Consider the following 24,644-nt stretch of genomic DNA (forward strand, 5'->3'; position numbering starts at 1 on the left):
CCTTCTGTCTGAGGCAACCGAGATGGTCACTGGAGTTCTCCTCCAGGCTGGGTTGCAATCTGAGTCAAAACTTCTATCTGCCCATTTATCTATCAGGTGGCCAGTGGCTGGAAGGCTACCAAGTCTGGGGCTAGAGGTGGGGAATTATTGTTTGGGTGGGGCGGTCCCCTCTCTCCTTAGTGCTTCTGCATCATTTTGGCCTATAAGTGGTATATAAATTAATAAAACCTCATCACTGGTGCCGGAGTCCCTGGGAAATTGTGGGAATGTCAGGTGTTATATGAATACCAGACACCCTGGAGATGTGATGTTGCAGGAATTATGCCTAGATTATGCTAGGGGGGTCTGAAGTGGATTTGGAGTTGGGCCAAGAATTAACTGATCTACAAATTTTGATTGATTGCCCCAAAATTCAGTTTGCAAACTCAACCTCCATCTGTCAATAAATCACCATGTCTGCTCACTGCTTCAGGGAGCTTCTGGGGTTGCCTCACAACGTGGAGCTCCTCCTCCATCAGCTTCTTCATGGCCTTCTCAGACTTGAATGTGGCCTAGGAGGCCACTCAAAGAGGTCCTGGAAGAACGTCTCCTGCCAGGCCAAGAGGGAATCCTGGAAGGAAACAAGGAACGGTGTTATTTGAGCACAAGGGCTCAACACTAGCTTCCAACAGCTTGATGGGCTTCTGCCCTGATCCAGCAAGCTCTTCTTAGGTTCTCTGAACTGTATATGTTTCACCTGGAGAGAACCGTATAACAGTGTTTCAACTTTGGCTTCAAAATCAATTTGGGTAGCTACTATAGGCCAGAAGGGATGTGGGTGGCACTGTGGGTTAAACCACGGAGCCTAGGGCTTGCCAATCAGAAGGTCGGCGGTTCGAATCCCCACAATGGGGTGAGCTCCTGTTGCTTGGTCCCTGCTCCTGCCAACCTAGCAGTTCAAAAGCACATCAAAGTGCAAGCAGATAAATAGGTACCGCTCTGGCAGGAAGGTAAATGGCGTTTCTATGCGCTGCTCTGGTTCGCCAGAAGCGGCTTAGTCATGCTGACCACATGACTTGGAAGCTGTACACCAGCTCCCTTCGCCAATAAAGCGAGATGAGCGCCGCAACCCCAGAGTCGGCCACGACTGGATCTAATGGTCAGGGGTCCCTTTACCTTTACCTTCCACATGAAAATGAAGCCATGTTGTCTGAAGAACTACACCTACTAATTTTCCATATCATTTGCATCTTAAGAAAAAACCCAATGTTTTAGTTACTTCCCTGTCTTTACAAGATATATGCCTACCCACTTGGTGACCACTTCCTATATTGTGGAAATCAGTCTCTTAAGCTTAAGCCAAGAAATAGTATTCTTTATGAAATTGAATATCAATATACGTATCAAGGCTTTGAGATTAGACCACTGAAGAAGCCCGGAAAACTACCTTGGGAGTGTGCTATCTGCAAGCCCCAGTAAAAGGGCCCCATCGGGGGTGAACAGCAGCCTTACTTGGACTGCCAGGGCAAAACAGGTGCAAAACGCAGGCACCCTGTCTACAACTTCATTAACATCCATCTACAACTTCACTAGCATCTCTCAGTAGTGTGAACAAGACGGAACTTACCCTTTGTTGGTATCTTCATGAACTTACCTACAAAGGTAAAGAAAACAAAAGACTGAGTTAAGCATTTGAAAAATCCATTGAAACCAGACATTATAAGTTCATCTTAGGTTGGGTAGTTCGTAAGTCTCTGTGGCTTTGCACAAGGTTTTGTATATTTCTCTCAGAAGATTGATAAAGAATGTATAATTATTTTGGTAATTATTGTGTGTATTTGTTGTTGTTTAGTCATTTAGTCGTATCCGACTCTTCATGACTCCATTGACCAGAGCACGCCAGGCACTCCTGTCTTCCACTGCCTCCCACAGTTTGGTCAAACTCATACTGGTAGCTTCGAGAACACTATCCAACCATCTCGTCCTCTGTCGTCCCCTTCTCCTTGTGCCCTCCATCTTTCCCAATATCAGGGTCTTTTCCAGGGAGTGTTCTCTTCTCTTGAGATGGCCAAAGTATTGGAGCCTCAGTTTCAGGATCTGTCTTTCCAGTGAGCACTCAGGGCTGATTTCCTTCAGAAAGCCATTTCTGAGCCTCGGGAAGAGAGGGGGTTGCGGGCTGGCCCCTCCCACATGCGTGGGGGCTGGATTTCAGCCCCCGCGAGATCCAGGGAATCCCCGGGCGTGCCTGCCCCCCCCTGCCTGCCAATCGGCGAGCCAGGGAGGCGTGGCCTAATACTATTTAAGGCCAGGCACGCCTCGGGTCCGCCCTCTTTACTCCTCGGCAGCCGAGAGGTTTCCTTTCCCAGCTGAGCGGTTTGTATTTCCTTGAGGTCTTCACCCTGCTCTCGGCTAGATTTTCTTTCCCTCCCGCTAGGTCTCTTCATCTACCCATCGTCGGAGGCGCCTGCAGCTTTCTTCCAACACTGGGCAGCAGGACCAGGGGTTTTTTCCCCACAGCGCGCTCTCCTTTCAGTCACAAAGACCTTGGATTACAGCTCTTTTCACAGCTAAAGGGACAAGGCTTTGTCTTCATAACGCAGGGAGTCAGCTCTGCGTGAGGTTGGTGATTTTGGGGGGGAGGGAGCCGAACTGTGCTTCTGTTTTTAAACTCTTGCGGCTATGCATCTTGGGTGGCTGAGCAAGCGCAGGGACGTTGTTTAATTTCTTGCAGCCAGTGAACCTTATTTCTTCATAGAATAAATAAATCTTGCAGCCTGCGCCTCTTATTTCTGCCTAAAATAAATAAGTAAACAAAGAAATAAAATAGAGGGTGGATAAGCGGCTGCTTCTTTGACTGAATGTTAAGCTGGCTGCTTCTTTGAGGGCGCGCGATCACGGGGCTTTTCTAGCTGTGCAGTGAAAGTTTACCGGTTACCTAGGTTACCGCAGCTAGCGGCCGCCATTTTGTCTTAACCACGTGGCTTGAGGAGGCGCCCGCCATCTTAGGTGAGGCGTTTGCCCTCTGTGAGGTTTAGTGCTTTAAATATATAACCTTCCTCTGAATGTTAAGCTGTCTCTTCGCTGTGCAAGGGGTGTCTAGCTAAACTGCTCCTTTTGTTGGCACAGTCCGACAAATAACTCAGACTGCTTAGTAACTCGCAACTTTGTTAGCCTTCTATTCAGCAGCTGCACGCACGCTCAATAAATTCCCCTGTGCAGGCAAAGTTTTTCTGTGACTGGGGGCTGCTACTTTGTGCCTTCATTCGTAAGGTTATTCTGTTGCTTGTGCCAGTGCACCCGGGCTTTGCAAGGGAAATTCGCTACTGTTGCAAACTGCTGGGAGCAAGTACCTAAAGTGTATAAAGTGGTAAAGTGTTGTGTGCTGTTTCTAAGGTGCTGGTAGCTTGCAAAATTAATAGAGGCATTTTGCAAACGCTACAGCTTGCATAGTATTCAGCGCTGCTCTTAAAAAGTTAATTGCTTTAATTGGCAGACGCTGCAGCTTGCATAGTATTCAGCGCTGCTCTTAAAAAAGTTAATTGCTTTAATTGGCAGACGCTGCAGCTTGCATAGTATTCAGCGCTGCTCTTAAAAAAGTTAATTGCTTTAATTGGCAGACGCTGCAGCTTGCATATTACTTAATAATAATAATAATAATAATAAAATTATTTGATGCAATTAGCAAACACTGCAACTTGCATATGATTTAGCGCTGCTCTTAAAATTATTTGGTGCAATTAATAAACGCTGCAGCTTGCATATTATTTAGCGCTGCCTTACAGTTAATTGGTGCAATTAGCATAAGCTACAGCTGGCATATTATTTGGCACTGCTTTTATAAATTATTTGGTTCAATTGGCAGACGCTGCAGCTTGCATATTATTTAGCGCGGCTTGAAAAAAAAATACAAAAGAAATAAAAATAAAATAAAAATAAAATAAAATAAAATATTTAATTGGTGCAATTAGCAAATGCTGCAGCTTGCATACTATTTGGCACTGCTTTAAAATAATAATAATAATAATAATAATAATAATAATAATAATAAAATTAATTGGTGCACCTAGCAAATACCGCAGACTGCATACTTAGCGCTGCTTTTAAAATTAATTGGTGCAATCAGCAAGCGTTGCAACTTGCATATTTACCACTGCTCTTGAAATTAATTGGTGCAATTAGCAAACGCTGCAGCTTCAAGTATAGGGTTAGGATAATAAATAAATAAATAAATAAATGGTTGGGATAAATTGAACACATAGCTATACAATAAAAATAAATAAATATATTAATAAATAAATAAATAAAAGTAAAATAATAATTAAAATAATAAATAAATAAATAAATAAAAATATATTAATAAATAAATAAATAAATAAGTCAATCAGTCAAACTCACTTCAGCAGAGTGGCAATGGCTTCTGGAGGCGACCAACAGCCTTCCACCTCCGGCAATCAGTTTGCACCCGCCGCAAGTAATGGAAGCGCGCACATGGCAGCTATGCCCTGCGATCCCCAAGCTTTTGCTCAGTTTTTCAGGGCATTTGAAACATTCTATAGGCAGTGCAGACCGGGGCCTTTGGCACCCCCGGCTCCAGAGCCGTCACAAGACGTGATACCCGACACGCCACCGGGCAATCAAGGGCAGTTGGACATCCCGCTTACAGCAGCAGCCAGTGCACGGCCTGAGACTGCATCCACAAGCCGCCCTAATACACGCGCCCAGTCCGCACTATCTAAGAAGGCTCCACAAGGTGGTAGTAAAGGTAAGGTGCCCGCAAAAGGTAGTAGCAAGGGAAAGGCGCCTGCAAAGGGTGCCAGTAACATCCTCTCTTCACAGGCTTCAGGTATTCCGAGTGTTTTTCAGGATCAACAGCCTCAGCATAGCTCCACCGATGACAGCGCAGGATCTGGGTCCGATGAGGAGCGTGAGGAGCCCCAGCTGCCACAGCCTGCTGCCAATTCCAACCCAGATACCGGAGACACGCACGGGGGTAAGAGGAAGTCGAAGAGGAAACACACCTCAGCGAAGAAGAAAAGGAGCAAACAATCGGAGACAGAAGAGGATTCAGGTACATCATCCTCAGATTCTGATAGTGAGGGCCCCATGGATGGGTACTGGGGTCACGGGGAAAATAATCATGGGATCCCTTTGTGGGCGCACGAGCGCAGGGCCAATTCGCACCGCAAGACATTCAATGGAGTGCTTGATTGGAAAGATGGGGCGCTGGTGGAGGATGTAAAGGTCGCCACCAACCAACCCACGGATTTTATTTTGGGGAACCATCTATCCCAAAGGAAGAGGAATAAGATCCTCAATGGGGATTATGTTGACATCTTTACACTCCTCCCTCCAGCTAAATTAACTGGTAAAGGTGAAAAGAGGCGCTCTTATGGTAAGAGGAGGTATAGAACGCCCAGGGCGGAGCGCACTTTTGAGAATTGGTTAGATGGCTACCAGATCTTCATGGGAGTTGTGTGCGCGGCTTATCCTCGCCGATCCATGGATTTGGTGGCGTACCTGGCTCACGTGAGGAGGGCTCGCGCGCTTGCTGGCGAAAACGCTGCTCTGACCTATGATGAGAATTTTCGGAGAAACGCGTCGCTACTCCCAGCCACCCGATGGGACCTTACGGATCCAAACTACTGGGGTGAGGATGTAAATCCATACATTGAAAAGAAAAATCAAGACCTCGCAAAAGTGGGTAAGAACGAGACAAAACGGCGTCGCCACTGCTGGGAGTTCAACAGGGGCGTATGCTCACGCCCCTTTTGTAAGTACCTCCATGAATGCGAGCGTTGCTGGGGAAACCACCCGGCCTCTGCGTGCTACAAGAGTAAGCAGCAGCCCTTTCGGGGGGGAAGGGGGTACTTCCATAACAATTCCAGAGGTGCCCCCGGATCCTCTCATCAGGGACCAGGTAACCGTCAATAATTTGGATCTCGGTCTGGCCTTCTCCCCAATCCACCTGCAGCCACTAAAAAACCTACTGGACAAATATCCAGATCGTAAAGCTGCCCAATATCTTTGGGAGGGCTTCTCCAGAGGATTTAGAATCCCGGTATCGGTTGCCCCTAACACTGGGGTCCCTCAAAATCAAAAATCAGTCAGGGAAAGGCCCGATGTAGCTAGAAAAAAGATAGAAAAAGAAATCAAGGCTGGGAGAGTGGCAGGTCCCTTTGTCGAGCCCCCCTTCGAGGGACTTCACCTGTCTCCATTGGGCATTGTACCAAAAAAGGCACCTGGGGAATTTCGGATGATTCATAACCTCTCTTACCCAAGGGGAGGCTCAGTTAACGACGCAATTCCTCAGGAACTTTGCACAGTGAAATATGCCTCTTTTGATCAAGCAGTTAAGATGATTCGCAGATTCGGGCAAGGTGCATTTTTAGCAAAATGCGACATTGAGTCGGCTTTCCGCCTTCTTCCCGTGCATCCAGCTGACTTCCGTTGGCTGGGCTTTAAATTTGAGGGTGCGTATTTCATTGACAAAGCTATGCCCATGGGCTGTTCTGTAGCCTGCGCTGCTTTCGAATCCTTTAGCACATTTTTGGACTGGGCCCTACGGCTCAGAACAGGGTCGGTGGGCGTGTCACATTATCTCGATGATTTTATCCTGGCGGCAGATAGCAGACTGCAGTGCTCCGCCCTCCTAGAGGCTTTCACGGCCCTAGCAGGGGAGCTGGGGGTACCTCTGGCCGCTGACAAAACGGAGGGCCCAGCCACGTCCATGGTCTATTTGGGTATCGAGCTAGACACTGTGGCCCAGACTTCTAGGCTGCCAGCTGAAAAGCTCAAGGCACTCAAAGCAATGATTCAGCAACTGTTGCCCCTGAAGAAGATCACCCTAAGGCAAATTCAATCCCTTTTAGGCCACTTAAATTTTGCTTGTAGGGTTGTGGCTCCGGGTCGTCCATTTTGTAACCGCCTAGCCAGGTTGGCGGCAGGTCTTAAGGCACCACAACATAGAGTGCGACTCTCAAAAGAAGTCAAAGCCGATCTGGGGATTTGGCTGCAATTCCTAGATAAATACAATGGGATATCCTTATGGCAGGATTCCTTGGCCTTGAGTACTGACTTCCAAGTTCAGTCTGATGCTGCCGGGTCGTTGGGTTTCGGGGTTTACTTTCGGGGTCAGTGGTGTGCCAGAAAATGGCCGCCTGACTGGCAAGGAAAACCCATCACGCGGGACCTTACATTTTTGGAATTTTTCCCAATACTGGTGGCGGTACATCTCTGGTTGGAACATTTCCGTAACCACAGGGTTTGTTTCAATACCGACAATCAAGCAGTGGTAGCGGTCCTCTCTAGACGGTCTGCGCGATCCGCCAGGGTGGGAAACCTGTTACGGTCCTTTGTGCTCCTGTGCCTCGAAAACAATATATACTTCTTGGCTAAATTCGTACCTGGCACTAATAATGACATCGCGGATGCTCTGTCTCGTTTTCAGATGGAGCGCTTCCGCTCATTAGCGCCGGATGCGGAGCAATCATCAATGCCTTTCCCGGAGCATCTCTGGAACTATGGGAATGTGAAGTAATCAAGGGAGTATTCGGTGCTGTGGCCCCCTCCACAATGCGATCTTACAAGAAGGCTTGGGCTGATTTTCTTAAGTTTCGCAGTAGCATACCTGGTTCGAGGCCCTTGGCCACTCCTTCGACCAGGGAGGTTCTCCGCTACTTGACTCACCTGAAGGGGTTAGGCAGGGCTCCTAGGACACTTAACATCCAGTCGGCAGGGATTTCTTATTTCTGTAAAGCCTTTTTCGCAACCGACCCGTGTGCGGCTTTTATTGTACGTAAATCCTTAGAGGGATGGCGCAGACAGCACCCCTCCAGTGTAGATAGGAGGCGTCCTATAACTTATGACATCCTGTCCCAGATGCACAAAGCATTACGTTCAATATGCTGGTCTAAGTACGAAGCACGTCTATTCTCAGCCGCTTTCTCCATAGCCTTTTTCGGTGCATTACGCATAGGGGAGGTGGTCTGTGAAGGAGTGGCCACCCCAGCCCAGAGGGGAATTTTATTAAGTGATCTCACCCTCTCCAAGACTGACCTAATCGTTCATGTTCGCAACTCAAAGACAGATCAGCGGGGAAAAGGGGCCCTTCTCCGGCTTCCAGCAGCGCAGGACAAGGGTCCTTGTCCAGTGAGGGATACGAGGCGCTTTCTATATGTAAGACCCCAAAACCCTGGCCCCTTCCTGATCCATGCGGATGGATCCTGTTTGGCCAGGAACCAATTCACTCGGGTCTTGCGCATGGCTTTGGCGGCATGCGGTCTACCCGCAGCCGAGTTCGCAGCACACTCTTTTCGGATCGGAGCGGCCACCACTGCAGTACAGTTGGGGCTCACCACGGAGAGGATAAAGGAATTGGGGAGATGGAAGTCCAATGCTTACAAAACATATGTCAGAAATAATCTATGACTACAATTGGTAACCCTGACCTTGGTTTCCCTGTTTGTTTGCCTTGCAGGATCTAAGAGGGTGCGCATTTGGTTGGTAGGCCACAGCATAGTGCACTGGGCCAAGAATCGTGCCTTGAGTACAGGGCTGGGCCTCAACTTAAAATTACCCTCGAACGTAGAGCTGGCATGGGTAGCGCGAAGAGGGATGCGCTGGAGTGAATTTAAACCAGCAGTGATGGCGAGAGCGGCTGCTGAGGGGCCGCCCGATGCGATGGTGATTCAGTTAGGGGAGAACGACCTCCCTTATCGTAAGGGCATTGATCTGAGATGGAACATTTTTGATGACCTGTCCGATCTGATGACAACATACCCAAACATCACAATATTATGGTCCTCGTTACTTGAAAGGAGGACGTGGAGAGACTGCGTGAGCCCAGTAGGAGTTAATAAAGCGAGGAAAGTTTTGGAGCGGGCAGTGAGACGTAGAGTGGCGGCGCTGGGCGGGTGCATTATTGGGCACCCTAGCATACAGTTTTGCAATGAGGCCCTCTACAGGTGTGATGGCGTGCATCTGTCTGATGCAGGAAATGATATATGGCTGGGAGACATCATAGCAGGGATTAAGGGTTGGTTACAGGCCTGAAGGTATTGGCGGCGAGCTCCGCTCGAGTGGCGGTTAGGCATTGGCAGGGGTCAATTGTTATGCAAATGGACGGGGGGGAAGGAAATGCCATCACCTTCCCCCAAGGAAATGGGTAGTCCGGTAGAGGACTCCGGGGGGCGTTGCCTTGTCCGAGACCTAGTAAGGTAAGGGCCACCGGCACGCCCACGAGCGGTGACACCCGTGGGGTCCTAGTTGGCGTACTTCAACAGGACACCCACGGTTAGTGTTCAACCCTTCCCGGTTACCGTGCCGGGTAGTTGATAGGAGCCAATGCCTAAGGCCAATACCTTCAATTCTGTAATCAATAAAGTTGTGGCCATTTACGCCCATTAACCTTAAATAACGTGTCCTGTGTCTTCATTTCTTATGGGGGAGGGAACTTGCCACGCAAAGCCATTTCTGAGCCTCGGGAAGAGAGGGGGTTGCGGGCTGGCCCCTCCCACATGCGTGGGGGCTGGATTTCAGCCCCCGCGAGATCCAGGGAATCCCCGGGCGTGCCTGCCCCCCCCTGCCTGCCAATCGGCGAGCCAGGGAGGCGTGGCCTAATACTATTTAAGGCCAGGCACGCCTCGGGTCCGCCCTCTTTACTCCTCGGCAGCCGAGAGGTTTTCCCATCCCACCCACCCACAGGTTAGGCAGGCTTGACCTTGCTATGGACTTCGGTTGGTCGCCACAAGGGGCCTGGTAGGAATTTTTCCAAGTTGGCAAATTTCCAGCCTTTTGGTTTTTTCGCCTACCTCGTAGCAAACGTCACAACTTTAACGGTATTTGGCGGTTAGGCATTTGCAGGGGTCAATTGTTATGCAAATGGACGGGGGGGAAGGAAATGCCATCACCTTCCCCCAAGGAAATGGGTAGTCCGGTAGAGGACTCCGGGGGGCGTTGCCTTGTCCGAGACCTAGTAAGGTAAGGGCCACCGGCACGCCCACGAGCGGTGACACCCGTGGGGTCCTAGTTGGCGTACTTCAACAGGACACCCACGGTTAGTGTTCAACCCTTCCCGGTTACCGTGCCGGGTAGTTGATAGGAGCCAATGCCTAAGGCCAATACCTTCAATTCTGTAATCAATAAAGTTGTGGCCATTTACGCCCATTAACCTTAAATAACGTGTCCTGTGTCTTCATTTCTTATGGGGGAGGGAACTTGCCACGCAATGGATAGGTTTGATCTTCTTGCAGTCCATGGGACTCTCAAGAGTCTCCTTCAGCACTATAATTCAAAAGCATCAATTCTTCAGCGTTCAGCCTTCTTTATGGTCCAGCTCTCACTTCCATACATCGCTACTGGGAAAACCATAGCTTTTACTATATGGACCTTTGTTGGCAAGGTGATGTCTCTGCTTTTTAAGATGCTGTGTAGGTTTGTCATTGCTTTTCTCCCAAGAAGCAGGCGTCTTTTAATTTCGTGGCTGCTGTCACCATCTGCAGTGATCATGGAGCCCAAGAAAGTAAAATCTCTCACTGCCTCAATTTCTTCCCCTTCTATTTGCCAGGAGGTGATGGGACCAGTGGCCATGATCTTCGTTTTTTTGATGTTGAGCTTCAGACCATATTTTGTGCTCTCCTCTTTCACCCTCAATAAAAGGTTCTTTAATTCCTCCTCACTTTCTGCCATCAAGGTTGTGTCAATTGTGTATATATTAATTGCCAACGTGTTGCATGAGTTGTACTACTTCTGTCAGCAACACAGGTTGCATTTTTTCTAACTTTTTTTGCTATAGCTACCATGGCTGGGGCTGATCGGAATTTTAGTCCAAAATATCTGCATGGTATCATCTTGGTGAAAACTGTCCAAAGTCATGCTACCTCAAATTTTTTTTAGTCTTCAAATTGCCACAGAACTCACCCTTGTTTTTGCTAAATATTTGCATCCTTATTTGAATTCAGCATCTCCCGCGGGATAAAGATGAAAAAGGGGAGGCAAAATTATGAGAATTATTAGTATTCTGCATGGCCTCTGGAAAGGTCAGCTCTAAAACACTTGTCAGGGAAAGATCAATTTTTCATTATATTTCCCCAATGATTTGAAGACTCTTCTTCCTAGTCTATGAACCAATCATCTTTTTATTAGGTACCAGAAGATGGAGCTCTATTAATAAGCCTTCTTTGCTGAATGGCATCCAGGAAAAAAAATGCAGACAAATTACAGCCGAAGACTTGGAAATGCTAAAGAATTGCTTTGTTTTCCCCTGGAGCTGAAAATATTGAAAGCCGGTCACAGTTACTTAGGCTTACTCTAAATTCAAGAAAACAGTTTGAACATGCTCAGTGTGAGAGGCTATATATCATTTTTAATTTTATCCTATTGATTCTTTCTTTTTCCTGCCATGGAATTCTATAGCACTGCTCATTTTTTGCCTACATTTCAGGTGTAGGACACAGTTAGATCGAGAAGTCTATTCTGAATTTTAAAGGAAGTTTTAGAGCTCAGGATCTACAGGATGCTGAATCTCCAGTATGCTGCTACAGCCAGCTCAGATCCTATACATGTTTCCAGATGCTAGTTCTCAAATCCAGGAGGAACTCATGTAGAAATCATAAACAAAAATAGAAGGACTACCTGCAGAAGATTTTTTCATCACCATGTTGTAGGAATGAGGGCTCATGGGAACTTGGGGGTGGGATTTCTTAGGGTGGGCAGACTTTGCAAGCCTGATGATGTCACTGGGAGCACAATGAGGTCCAAATTGGGTTCAGAAGTCAGCGAAATCTTACTTTCTCCATGCTATACTAACATGTACGGTAAAAGGCAAAGGACCCCTGGACAGTTAAGTCCAGTCCAAGGTATGGTTACCAGATGTCCCCATTTCCCGGGGACAGTCCCCAGATTAACAAATCAGTCCCCATACAAAATCCATTGAAGTTGAAAAGTGTGCCCGGATTCATTGAAAAAAAATCTGGTAACCTTAGTCCAAGTTGAATATGGGGTTGCAGCGCTCATCTCACTTTCAGGCCGAGGGAGCTGGCGTTTATCCACAGACAGCTTTTCCGGGTCATGTGGCCAGCCTGACTAAACCGCTTCTGGTGCAACAGAACACTGTGATGGAAACCAGAGAGCATGGAAATGCCATTTACCTTCCCGCCACAGTGGTACCTATTTATCTACTTGCACTGGCATACTTTTGAACTGCTAGGTTGGCAGGAGCTGGGACAGAGCAACAGGAGCTCACCATGTCGCAGGGATTTGAACCTTCCAATCTGGAAGCCCAAGAGGCTCAGTGGTTTAGACCACAGCGCCACCCGCGTCCCCTATAACATGTATACTAACATGCAAGCAGAAGTTGGATGGCCATTTGCCATGTACGATCCAGTTGAGATTTCTGCATTGCAGGGTTTTGGATGAGATGAACCTTGGGCTCCTTTCCAGCTCTACAGTTCTATGATTCTATGTTATAGGGTTGAGCCAAAAGTTCAGTCTTCCAGTTTAAATTCTGACAGGGCCAAAAAGTGGTCTGAAAACCAGGAGGAATTGGGTAGAGGGCAGTAATTTTTTTGAAAATTTTGGTGGAATGGCAGCATTTTGTCTTTTTTTTCCTCCCCAGGATGCTCTAGGCATGGCCTTGTTCCACAACAGGGGATCCCACCACAGGGTCCTTACTCCCAGAAAGGCCTGGAAAAACACCATATTTGCAATCTAGGAAAAATATGTCAGTCACTGGCTAGAAACCAGTGACATTATTCTGCCCTCACTAGTCAAAATGTCCCCCATGCAGGCCATTTTGACTAAGTCCCCTAATGACTGTCAGTAATATCAGTTTTCTGAGGTGCAGTGACAAGCGCAGTGTTGTGGTGATGTGATGAAATCACCCTAATTTTATCCCGTATTCTGGCATGGTGACCAGTCTTGTGAGGGCACTGATGCATCTTCCGCATAAAATTAAATTGTGGGTTGCTATTTCTTTGGCAATCTCCATGTTGGCATACTCTCAAGATACCACACTGACTATGTGATAGCATAATGGTTCCGTCACATCACATTGTCCCAGAAATATGTAGCTCACCTGTGGTACTGTGGGCAAATCACTAGCATACTAAAGTTTCAGTGCAACATTTAATTTTCTCCTTGTACAATTAAATGACCTTTTCTGTGTCCTAATGCCAAATGTTATCAATCGTATCACTCTCAAAGATTGAAGTGCTGAATAATTAAAACCTGATGTGGTTGTATATATCATTCATATTGATGATATTGGGAATGAATAAATAATACACTGCAGAATTGTTAAAGCAATACATCATTTAAATAGACTCTAGCTGTGTAGATCAGGAGGGGAGACCCGTGACCCTATAGAAGTTGTTGAACTCAACTCCTATCATTAAACTCCATTAAACAAGATAAGTGGTATGGGATTATGGGAATTGTAGTGCAGTAATGAATGGAGGCCCATAGGTTGCCCATCCTTGTAGTAGATTATGTACATAATTTAGACATTGTCCCCTTTCCCTTGTGATATACTTTATATATATTCATTACTTTATGCCTTTATCTATATCTCTATGTTATTATATTCACCAAACAACTTGCAAACAAATGTATATTCTTCCCCATACTGTATAACATCATTTCTTCTTTCTTAGCTGTTATTAATTTGCAAATTATTAATAATTGACTAATTGTTATTAATTTGGGTTTTATGGTGACAAGGAATTATACAGCCTTGAGGAAATGGAGGCATTAATGGATAAGAATTCCTATTCTCACAAAGAAAGGCCGTCTTCTGATTTTGTTATAATTAAAAATGAATGTGTTTAGAAAGGGACTGGCCATCCATTCTTCTTGATATATGGAGAAATATTACAAGAATATGTGCAGTTATGAAGCTAAATTTCCATTGTCTGCAATAGAATGGGTCTTTCCCTGTAGTTTGGACTACATTTAAACTATATTTTTCATTATAATATCTTTAAAATGTGGAAGTCTTAGAATAGAATCATAGAATTGGAATGGACTATGAGTATCATCTATGCGATGCCCAATATCTGCTATGTGATGCCCAAAATATTGTTTTAGCCCATTCCAAATCAGGACAGAGGAAAGGCTTGCCCATCGCTGCTTGGGCATTCTAACTGAGACTGAGACTAAGAATTGGGATTGATTTCGAAGTGACGCAGTTTCACTTGTCTCCCTGGTCCTCAGAAAAGCACAATGTATGAACCATGAGTGACTGCTTTGCAGATCAAATCCACCTGAATAATATCATGGCCATAAAGGTAAAAAGGTAAAGGACCCCTGGACGGTTAAGTCCAGTCAAAGGCAACTATGGGGCTCCAGCGCTCATCTTGCTTTCAGGCCGAGGGAGCCGGCATTTGTCCACATACAGTTTTCCAGGTCATGTGGCCAGCATGACTAAACCGCTTCTAGTGCAACGGAACACCGTGACGTTTAGCAGAGGCAGATAGCTGATTAGCAGAGCACCTGATTTGCATTCAGGTTGAATTCTTGAGCTTTCTGGGTAGGGCAGGGAAGAACTTCCTGCCCCAAACCTTGGATACCTGTTGAGACAATACTGAGCTAGATGAACCAGGTTAGTGGACTAGGGGGACTAAGCTAGTTCCCTATAGGTTCCCCAGGGGCCACCTTCCCAAAGCCTGGGAAGCTTCTGCCTGGATTAGAGAAGGAGGCACGATGCTTACGCACATTACGTCAGGACTTCCCTCTGCCCTATCGTCCTCACAAGCTGGTGCCTCTGGCCCTAACTGTGCCCCTACGAAAAATTTCACCGCATGTCACCGCCCACATGGACCAATCTGATTCAGTATAAAGCACAGTGGTGCCTCGGGTTGCATACGCTTCAGGTAACATACACTTCAGGTTACAGACTCCGCTAACCCAGAAATAGTACCTCAGGTTAAGAACTTTGCTTCAGGATGAGAACAGAGGCACGGCAGCAGCAGGAGGCCCCATTAGCTAAAGTGGTGCTTCAGGTTAAGAAGAGTTTCAGGTTAAGAACGGACCTCCGGAACGAATTAAGTACTTAACCCAAGGTACCATTGTAGCTTCCTATATTCCTACCCACGACACTGTCTGCCAGAAATACAATTTGTTCACAAAGTAAAAATGTAACAATCCAATTCTTCTCTCCAGTTCCCTGCATGTGAACAATGGCATTTACATGCACACAAGAGGGCTTTCATCCCAGCGCACACCGCGTCTCCACGTTCCCCAGCTGTGTGTGCAGAACTGTGTGCACAGAAATAGGTTTGCAGGCACATTGATCTGTGTAAAGGAGAGCCTGAGGAAGGCGGATTTGTGTGCACAAAAGAACAAAGGAGCCAATGTATTTTACATTACAATGTATTTTACACCAGCATCCTTTTGGAAGGGTAACAAAGAAAGTGTTCTCTAACAACCTCCTCTGTGCCCATGACAACTATCACTCATAGAAATTCTATATCTCTCATATTGTGGGAGCAATACAGCACACTGCCAGCACTTGAATTTCACACATCTTTTACGGATGGAATTGAATATGCCAAGGAGTGCAATAATGCGACGTACAATGCTGTCAATTTACTTCCCCCTTCCGCTTTGCTTTCCCCCTTCCTTTTCACTCCCCTGACTGCAGGTCTCATGTTTTTTTAGTGTGTAGCAGCAGACGCGAATCCATTCTGGAGTGTACGGTACTTACTTAATAGTAAGTGCATTTGATGGACAGAGCCTGGCAGTGCAGCATGAATCCAAATGCTCTACCTCAACAAGAAGACTGGACATACGATTGCCTTCGGCTGTTATGAGTTCTGGATCTCATATTTGTGCTGAGGTGTTGCCTTTAAGGCCGCCAAACTTGTGGCATATAACCTTTTAGCAATTATCCAACAGATGCAATTTATTGTGGCCTATCAAGTTCTGTGTTGATGTATTATTATTACTGTAGGTGTTCTGTGGATGAGAAGAAAGGGAAAGAGTTTTAAAGTAGGGTTACCAGACGTCCCCGGTTCGTGGGGACAGTCCCCAGATTTGCAAATCTGTCCCCAGACAAATTCCATCCCCGGAATGTCCCCAGATATGCAAATCTGTCCCCTGGAAATGTGGCAGCAGCAGCCTCGGCAGCCCACAGACAGCCTGGTAGTGCAGTTGGCTCTGGCTGGCTTCAGGAGCTGCTCGCTGCCGTGACGCCCGCTATTTTTCCTCGCCGGAAGTCCCCAAATGATGTGTCTTATGCTATCTCCTGCACCCTTCCACCTTTGTTTTGACTGATTGTGGGATGCTTGGGAGTTGCAGGCAGCCATTGCCCAGTTTCAAAAAAACTCTGTGCATTTATGTTTCACAGGCTGCGAAAAAAGGATTTTGCACCTTTATACATATGCATGTGTGCTTGGGCTCGGTCTTTGGCCTCATCATCTCCACTACTGACTCCCTGTTGCTACTCAGCTTCAAAAAGAAAAAGAAAAAAGTGTCCCTGGATTCATTGAAAAAAAAATCTGGTAACCATATTCTAAAGTCTATGCAAAAGTTAGATTCAAAAGTGGTGGGAACAACTGGCAACATAATTTGAAGAAGAACTAATTGGCAGGACTTTCTGGCGTGAACAGCAGCTGTTAAAAGAAAATGTGATACTCACTTTGAAAGCGTTATAGACTCCCCCCTCCCCAATAAGCAACGTGTTACATTTCTCGTCTACTAGATGTCTAGTGACTGATGAAGATTGCAGTTTCTAAGGACTGTTTACACCACAGGCATGTAACACATTCCTATGCATCAGAGCCAGTCCAAGTCATTTTGGCACCTGAGATGGACCTCAAAATGGTATCGCCCTCCTGGCCAGGGAAGAAGGGGCGAGGGAAGATCCACATCAGGCACTAGTGGGGGAGATGGGGAGAAACAATTCTCATCTGTTGTTTCCCCCCATGCAGATCTATAATTCTCTGCACCCTTAAATTAAATGTATGGTGTCCCATACCATCTGCCCCAAATGTGGGGGGGGGGAAACATCCATCCATAAATGCTCTTAAATGGCTTTGCTGCTGTTTAATTTGAAATCTTTCTGAAAGCAGAACTTAGAAATTGTCTGTCCACAAACCACCCGGGGCCTTTGCTGATATACACTGAAACCTAAAATGAGGTCCTGCAAAGAATGTTGATTACTGGGAGAGACATTTCCTTGGACTAAGAATGTATGCAAAGGTCAGTCAATCAATCCTTTTACAGTACAGTGGTACCTCGGGTTACAGACGCTTCAGGTTACAGACGCTTCAGGTTACAGACTCCGCTAACCCAGAAATAGTACCTTGGGTTAAGAACTTTGCTTCAGGACGAAAACAGAAATCGTGCTCCGGTGGCACGGCGGCAGTGGGGGGCCCCATTAGCTAAAGTGGTACCTCAGTTTAAGAACAGTTTCAGGTTAAGAACAGACCTCCAGAACGAATTAAGTTCTTAACCCGAGGTACCATTGTATTTGAATGATTCCTTTCTAAAGTTAAAACCATGCTCAAGGTGGCTTACAACATAAAAAAGCATAACTACAAACATAACAAGTGCAGTTATAAACATCAAAAAGTACACAACCAAACTGAACAATTTCCCCATAAAGCATAAGATCCAAAATAAAAATTGAAAAAATAACACCAACAACAACCATCTGCCATCAAAAACCCCTAAACAATACCCCAGCCCAAGAAATGTGTTTATAATGAACGGATTTTGGTTATAAAGATATTCCCAACTGATATTTTCAGATTAGGGAACATGTCATTAAGCAACACATCTTTATTCCATGGCTTGTGGCGATATTATAAAATAATAATTTATTTTTGTGTTTGTGCATGCCCCATTATCTAATTCTTATCATCCTTTATGAAAAAGATGATAAAGAAAGAAAGAAAGAAAGAAAGAAAGAAAGAAAGAAAGAAAAGAGCTTCTTATTTCCTTTCCTCTAGTTTGGCTTCTTAAACATTTTAATTCCAAGCTTTCTTTCCCCCAAAAAATAAATGTGCAGATTATCAGAACCAGAAGGGGATTGATTTTTGTCATTCATTTGTCATTAGAAGTAAAGATTCAGGCTGAAAGAAGGGAATAGGGAGGTCAACGTCTCCTGTTGTGTGACTGACAGAATTTAAGTGGTGAGAGAAAAACACTTTCTGTGGGAAGTCAGCAGAGAAAAGGGTGGTTCAGCAACAGTGGGACTAGAGCATAGATGAGGATTCGTCAGTTGTATTCATAGCAGCCGGCACGAAAACAACTCTGTTTCTTTGCAGAATACTCCTTTTTCCTCCCAAAAGAAGTTCAGTCTTTTTTCCCCCACTCCACAATTCCTCCCCTTCCTGCATAGCTGATCCAATATCTATTGAAGTCAATGAAGAATGACTTGGGTCCCTCAGTGTGAGAGAAACTTTGCTCCTGACATCCTTTGGAGTAACAAAGCACCTCTCTACTTCTAAGCGACAGATCTATAGTTAGCTATTGACAATGCTCATTTGACCTCTACGTTTCAAAAGAATTCTTTCCAAATCGTTCACGTCTCAATAATCCACTACTTTAGATTTCTCTCATACAGCGGTGTTGCCCTAAACTAAGAGACACACGTGTAACATTTTAAGAAAAGGGCTTTGCTAGCAATGACACTTAATTTAGTTTCCTGAAACAGAGGTCTGCAGCCATCATTTGCACAATCTGTAAACAAGATCCTGCCCATCTGCAGAATGAGGCTATAATCCTACAGACCAGCCTTCCCCAACCTGGTGCCCTCTATATTTACTGGATAAAAACTTTGATCAGCTCCAGGCAACATGGCCTGTCATCAGGGATGACATACCCTCCAACATTTCTCTCATGAAAATAGGTAAAGGTAAAGGGACCCCTGACCATTAGGTCCAGTCATGACCGACTCTGGGGTTGCGGTGCTCATCTCGCTTTATTGGCCGAGGGAGCCGGCATACAACTTCCGGGTCACGTGGCTGGCATGACTAAGCCGCTTCTGGCAAACCAGAGCAGTGCACGGAAATGCCGTTTACCTTCCCACCGGAGCAGTACCTATTTATCTACTTGCACTTTGACGTGCTTTTGAACTGCTAGGTTGGCAGGAGCAGGGACCGAGCAACGGGAGCTCACCCCGTCGCAGGGATTCGAATTGCCGACCTTCCGATCAGCAAGTCCTAGGCTCTGTGGTTTAACCCACAGCGCCACCTGCATCCCCATGAAAATAGGGATGTCCTATTTCATAATAATAATTTTACTATTTATATCCCTCCCATCTGACTGGGTTGCCCTAGCCACTCTGGGCTGCTTACAACACATAGTAATAATGAAACATTAAACATTAAGAAACTTCCCTATACAGGGCTGCCTTTAGATGGCTCAGTTGTCTGATAACTCCACACTCTCCAATTTTTCTCTGATGAAAATAGGGACATCCTAAGGAGAAGCAGGACATTCCAGGATCAAATCAGAAGCTGGGATGGCTTCTGTAAATCCAGAACCATCTCTGGAAAATAGGGATACTTCAAGGTTCTGAGGTGATGGGAGTTCTATTAGTGTACAAAAGCTCTTGAGATACCCAGCATTTCTTCCCATTGCCTGATAAAGAGTTTAGACTAGTTGCTGTTGTTTTTATTAACTTAAACGTGTGCAGAACTTGATTATTATTGTTCACCCTTCATGGAATACAGTTAGGAAGGCTCCCTAGAGTATGTGGTGGTGGTTAACCCTGAAACTGCAACTAATCTAATCACCAGCAGCTAGACTGGTGACTGGGAGCGGCCGCCGAGACCACATAACACTGGTCTTGAAAGACCTACATTAGCTCCCAGTACGTTTCCGAGCACAATTCAAAGTGTTGGTGCTGACTTTGAAAGCCCTAAATGGCCTTGGCCCAGTATACCTGAAGGAGCGTCTCCATCCCCATCATTCTACCCAGACACTGAGGTCCAGCACCGAGGGCCTTCTGGTGGTTCCCTCACTGCGAGAAGCCTTCTCGGTAGTGGCACCCACCCTGTGGAACGCCCTCCCACCAAATATCAAGAGAAAAACAACTACCAGACTTTTAGAAGACATCTGAAGGCAGCCCTGCTTAGGGAAGCTTTTAGTGTTTAACAGACTATTGTATTTTAATATTTTGTTGGAAGCCACCCAGAGTGGCTGGGAAAACCCAGCCAGATGGGCGGGGTATGTTGTTGTTGTTGTTGTTGTTAATAATAATAATAATAATAATAATAATAATAAAAAAAAATTTTATTTATATCCCGCCCTCCCCAGCCGAAGCCGGGCTCAGGGCGGCTAACAACACTAAAGTAGTGCAACATTATAAAAACATTATAAAAATTAATTAAAATCAAAATTGATGGCAACCATAAACTAAAGTTTTGTAAAGATTGCCAAAGGAGGGAGTCAGGCTGCGCCCTGACCAAAGGCCTGGTGGAACAGCTCTGTCTTGCAGGCCCTGCAGAAAGATGTCAAGTCCTGCAGGGCCCTTGTCTCCTGTGACAGAGCATTCCACCAGGTTGGAGCCGCAGCCGAAAAAGCCCTGGCTCTGGTTGAGGCCAGCCTAACCTTTCTGTGGCCTGGGACCTTCAAGATGTTTTTATTTGAAGACCGTAAGTTCCTCTGTGGGGCATACCAGGAGAGGCGGTCCCGTAGGTACGAGGGTCCTAGGCCGTATAGGGCTTTGAAGGTTAAAACCAACACCTTAAACCTGATCCTGTACTCCACCGGGAGCCAGTGAAGCTGGTATAGCAGTGGATGAATGTGATCTCACAGCGAAGACCCCGTAAGGAGTCTCGCTGTGGCATTCTGCACCCGCTGGAGTTTTTGGGTCAGTCTCAAGGGCAGCCCCACGTAGAGCGAGTTACAATAATCCAGTCTGGAGGTGACCATCGCGTGGATCACAGTGGCTAGGTCAGGGCGAGAGAGGTAAGGAGCCAACTGGTGACCGGCTATTTTTCTAGAAAAGGAGGTGCCAGAACTCATTGTGAATGTGTCCCTTGTTCTCTTAGAATGGCACCCACCTGAGAGGTGCTGGAACAGAGTTCCAGCTTGTTCCAGCTGAAAAAAAAGCTCTGGACAAATTCAACGGATATCATTTTCTATTACTCATGATGGCTCTATGGAACTTTCAAATGCTGAGCTAGTATACCAGTGAATACCAGTTGTTGGGGAGCATCAGTGGGAGAGGACTGCTGCCTTCCCTCCTTCCTGGGTTTCCTGGAAGTTGGCCCCTGTTGTAAGCAGAACCTTGGACTTTGGTGAACCTCTAGTCTGATCCAGCAAGACTCTTCTTATCTGCTTATATCCTTTTGTGATGCAGTGGCTCTGGGAAGAGCTGTGGCATAATGCAGTTGAAATCTGGTTATTGGTTAAGACCAGCGGCTGCCGAAAACTCTTTGGGAACATAAAATATGGAAAGAGACTTGGGGAACAGAAAAGAGACATAAAATTTTAGAGCAGGATGTAATAGTAGAACTCCTGGTCCTTCCTGATTCAGTCAATTTCTTTTTTTAACAATCTCATTCCAGCATGATTTCCATGGCCCATTAGTTTCATCCTTAGCAAACTACAGTGGTAATGAGAAAGGATAGAGATTTTTCTCCTTCTGCATATGCTCATTTGACTTTATTTCCCCTTTCTAATGTAGTAATCTCACCCCTTTTTGTGGGTGGGGATACGGCAGCAGTTCGTAATTATCGTTGTATGGTTTTTATATCCTACTAACTACAGAACAACACAGTATTCATCGGATAATGCTCTCATCCTGTAGTTTGCAGGAGTCCATGGACTGCATTCACTGGTCAACAACAAATTTGTTGTCTGCGTTTTTTCAGATGATTTAGGATGAATCTGATGCGCTGAATCCAAAAATCACATTGGTTTTGCTCAGTCAGGTCAAGTTTTTGAGCTATGGCCACATGTCCTTTTTTATGTTTTTGTTCACATGTACGCTTGTGTGGAGCATTTTAGAAGAAGTTGGTGGGGGTAAAATGCCATGTCGAAGAATTGTTTTGATTGGAAATGATTATTTTAATGACAAGAAGTATTCAGGTCTGATAGTTCTGGGTGATTATGGGTGATTAAGTGGAACTGGAAGCGTGGAAGGCATTTGTTCTGGTAGTGAAGAACTTTCTTGGCAACAATAAGGCCAGAAACTATGTAGAACTTGTCAACAACATGCTGACTGCTTTCAGAAACCTGGGCTTCAACATAAGCATCAAGATGCACTACCTATTTTCACATATGGACGGGTTTCCTGAGAACCTGGGTTCAATGAGTGACGAGCAGGGGGAGAGATTCCATCAGGACATGAAAGAGATGGAGACCAGGTATCAGGGTCGCTGGGACACAGTCATGATGGCTGACTACTGTTGGACTCTGAAGAGAGACCTCCCTGCCACTGAGCATTCCAGGAGTTCCAAGAAATGGAAGTTCAAGCCCTGAAGTTTGAAAAATGGTGAAGCAACATGCAATTTACGTGTACTGTACTTACCTTTATCAATGCCCACCATTGAGTTTACAGTAATCAATGTTTCTATCAGGAAATCAGTATATGTTGTTGGAAAAACAATTTTTTCTCTTAAAAACATATTTAGGATGATATGTGTTGACAAAAATCAGCTGATAATGCCACAAAAATGTAATCGATTTTGTCACTAGATCTGATTTTTTTCAAATTAACATAGCACAAAAACCTGACCTGATGGAGAGAAACGGATGCCATTTCCTGATTCAGTAGTGCAAAAATACCCGAAAGCAGTTGTAGAAATCTAGACAACATTCAAATGGTAAAAAAATGGTTGCCCAGTGTAATGATATCAATAATGATATGCTGTAGGTAATGTACAGATTACAGAATTCTTTTTTGGAAGGTTTCCTTTTTTTGGAGGATTGTGCCAATTGTTACAATGCAGTGGTTTCAACCCTATCAAGACTGAGGTTGACAAAAACATTCAGGCCTGTCTTATTATGTGAAGACCAATCCAAAAAGTTTAGACAGAAACCTCAGAATCATAGATTATAGAGTTGGAAGGGACCCCAAGGGTCATTGTGGCATTTGCCTGTTCATTTAGAAACTGTTTGTACAGGGGGAGGGAGAAAGGGTTAAAAATGTAGACCAATAGGAAAGCCAGAGGTGGAGACTACCTGTTTATAAAAGGGCTTAGCCTGAGGTTTGAGTTAGTTGTTTGGGGATAGTTGGTTGGTTTTAGTGGGTTGGTTGGTTGGGAGAGGTAGTTGGAAAAGCAGTTGGCAGGCAGTTGGAAATAGAGAGACAGTTAGTGCAGTGGGTTCTTGTGTGAGGGGAGGTAGAAGAGATAGAGCAGGATAAAATAAGACTAAGAAGGTAAAGAGTAACAACGTTTGGAATGCAGTTAAAGTTTGTTTGTGTCTGAAATAAACTACACTCTTCTTTGTTAACTAGAGAACCTGATTGAGACTAAATGATTTACTGGGGAGGACCTGGTTGGTGGCAGTGGATTAGTGGTGTACGGGTCAATAGTCCGTGAGACAACTGGGGGCTCCGTGTGAATGCCAGTCATCTAGTGCAATCGCCTCCAATGAAGAAATCTCAACTAAAGCATCCATGACAGATAGCTTCCAACCTCTGCTTATAAACCTCTCAGGAAGGAGAGTCCACCACCTCCTGAGGGACTCCATGCCTACTGTCAGAAAGTCCTTCCTGATGTTTAGTCGGAATCTCCTTTCTTGTAACTTGAATCCCGTGTGGCGATCACACAGGGTCCCCAGACGTTTCACCATCTATTGATCCCTGTGCCACCACTTTATTTCTCGCTGCCACCACCCAGGCCCTACCTGGTACAATACTGAGTCCAGCCAGGGTTAAATCGGAACATAAACTTCTGTTTATTTATTGCAGTTTAACAAGCGTGTGGTTTCATAAACGGTATCGGTCAGTTACAATCATGGGGTGCCTATCCAGACCTATAAATTCCGCTACCTGCTCTCACTCACTAAACCACCTCTCAGATATTTACTTGTCTTCCTAGCTCCTAACTATTCCTGACTCAGCTTATTTCTCTATACTAACTCAACTTACCCACAAACTCTACCCCAATTCACTCCCATTCCAACCAACCTCCCAACTCCCAATGGACTCCTCCCTTTGCCCCTCCCAGAGCTGGTTTTACAGTCCCTCTGACTCCACCCCCGGGTCCTGATTGGGTAACCTGTTTAACTATTTCACCTCCAGCACTCTCATATGTTAACGTCACATCCAGTGGTTTGGGTCCTAGCTTCCAGAGCAGGAGAAAACAAGCTTGTTCCATCTTCCATGTGACAGCCCTTTAGATATTTGAAGATGGCTATCATATCTCCTCTCAGTCTCCTCTTTCCCAGGTTGTGAACCCAGGCCGCCCTGGTCCAAGTCCAACCTGTGACATAACCATGTGTGTTTCTGCTCCCTCCTACAACCTCTAGAATGGGACTGCCTTAAGCATGGTGTGTTCTCAGTGAAATCCTTACAGCCTGGTTTGCACTGCAACAGTTCTGGGGGTCTCTCTTCTTCCATCCTACCCAGTGGAGTAAAATGTCTCTGCATTTCTTTTAAATTCCCTGGTTTAAAGATCTGGTTTATCAGGAATGGAGAATACAAATGGCATTTCAGCATCGCTAAGCATTGAGGGTAAATCCAAGTTGCAGTGGTGCAGTTAAAA

The 24,644-nt window shown here is 45.6% G+C and overlaps 1 long non-coding RNA gene across 1 annotated transcript; it reads right to left on the minus strand.

Moving 5' to 3' along the window:
* Window positions 1-233: 233 nt before the first annotated feature.
* Window positions 234-24,322, minus strand: LOC307226023. The gene is made up of 4 exons (XR_013843263.1): window positions 23,116-24,322; window positions 21,119-21,391; window positions 1,607-1,633; window positions 234-610 (listed from the first exon to the last, which is right to left on the minus strand). It is a non-coding gene; the product is annotated as an uncharacterized lncRNA (long non-coding RNA).
* Between the last annotated feature and the right edge of the window lie 322 nt (window positions 24,323-24,644).

This window comes from Podarcis cretensis (genome assembly GCF_951804945.1).
Source record: "Podarcis cretensis genome assembly, chromosome: 10".
Classification (NCBI taxonomy): domain Eukaryota; kingdom Metazoa; phylum Chordata; class Lepidosauria; order Squamata; family Lacertidae; genus Podarcis; species Podarcis cretensis.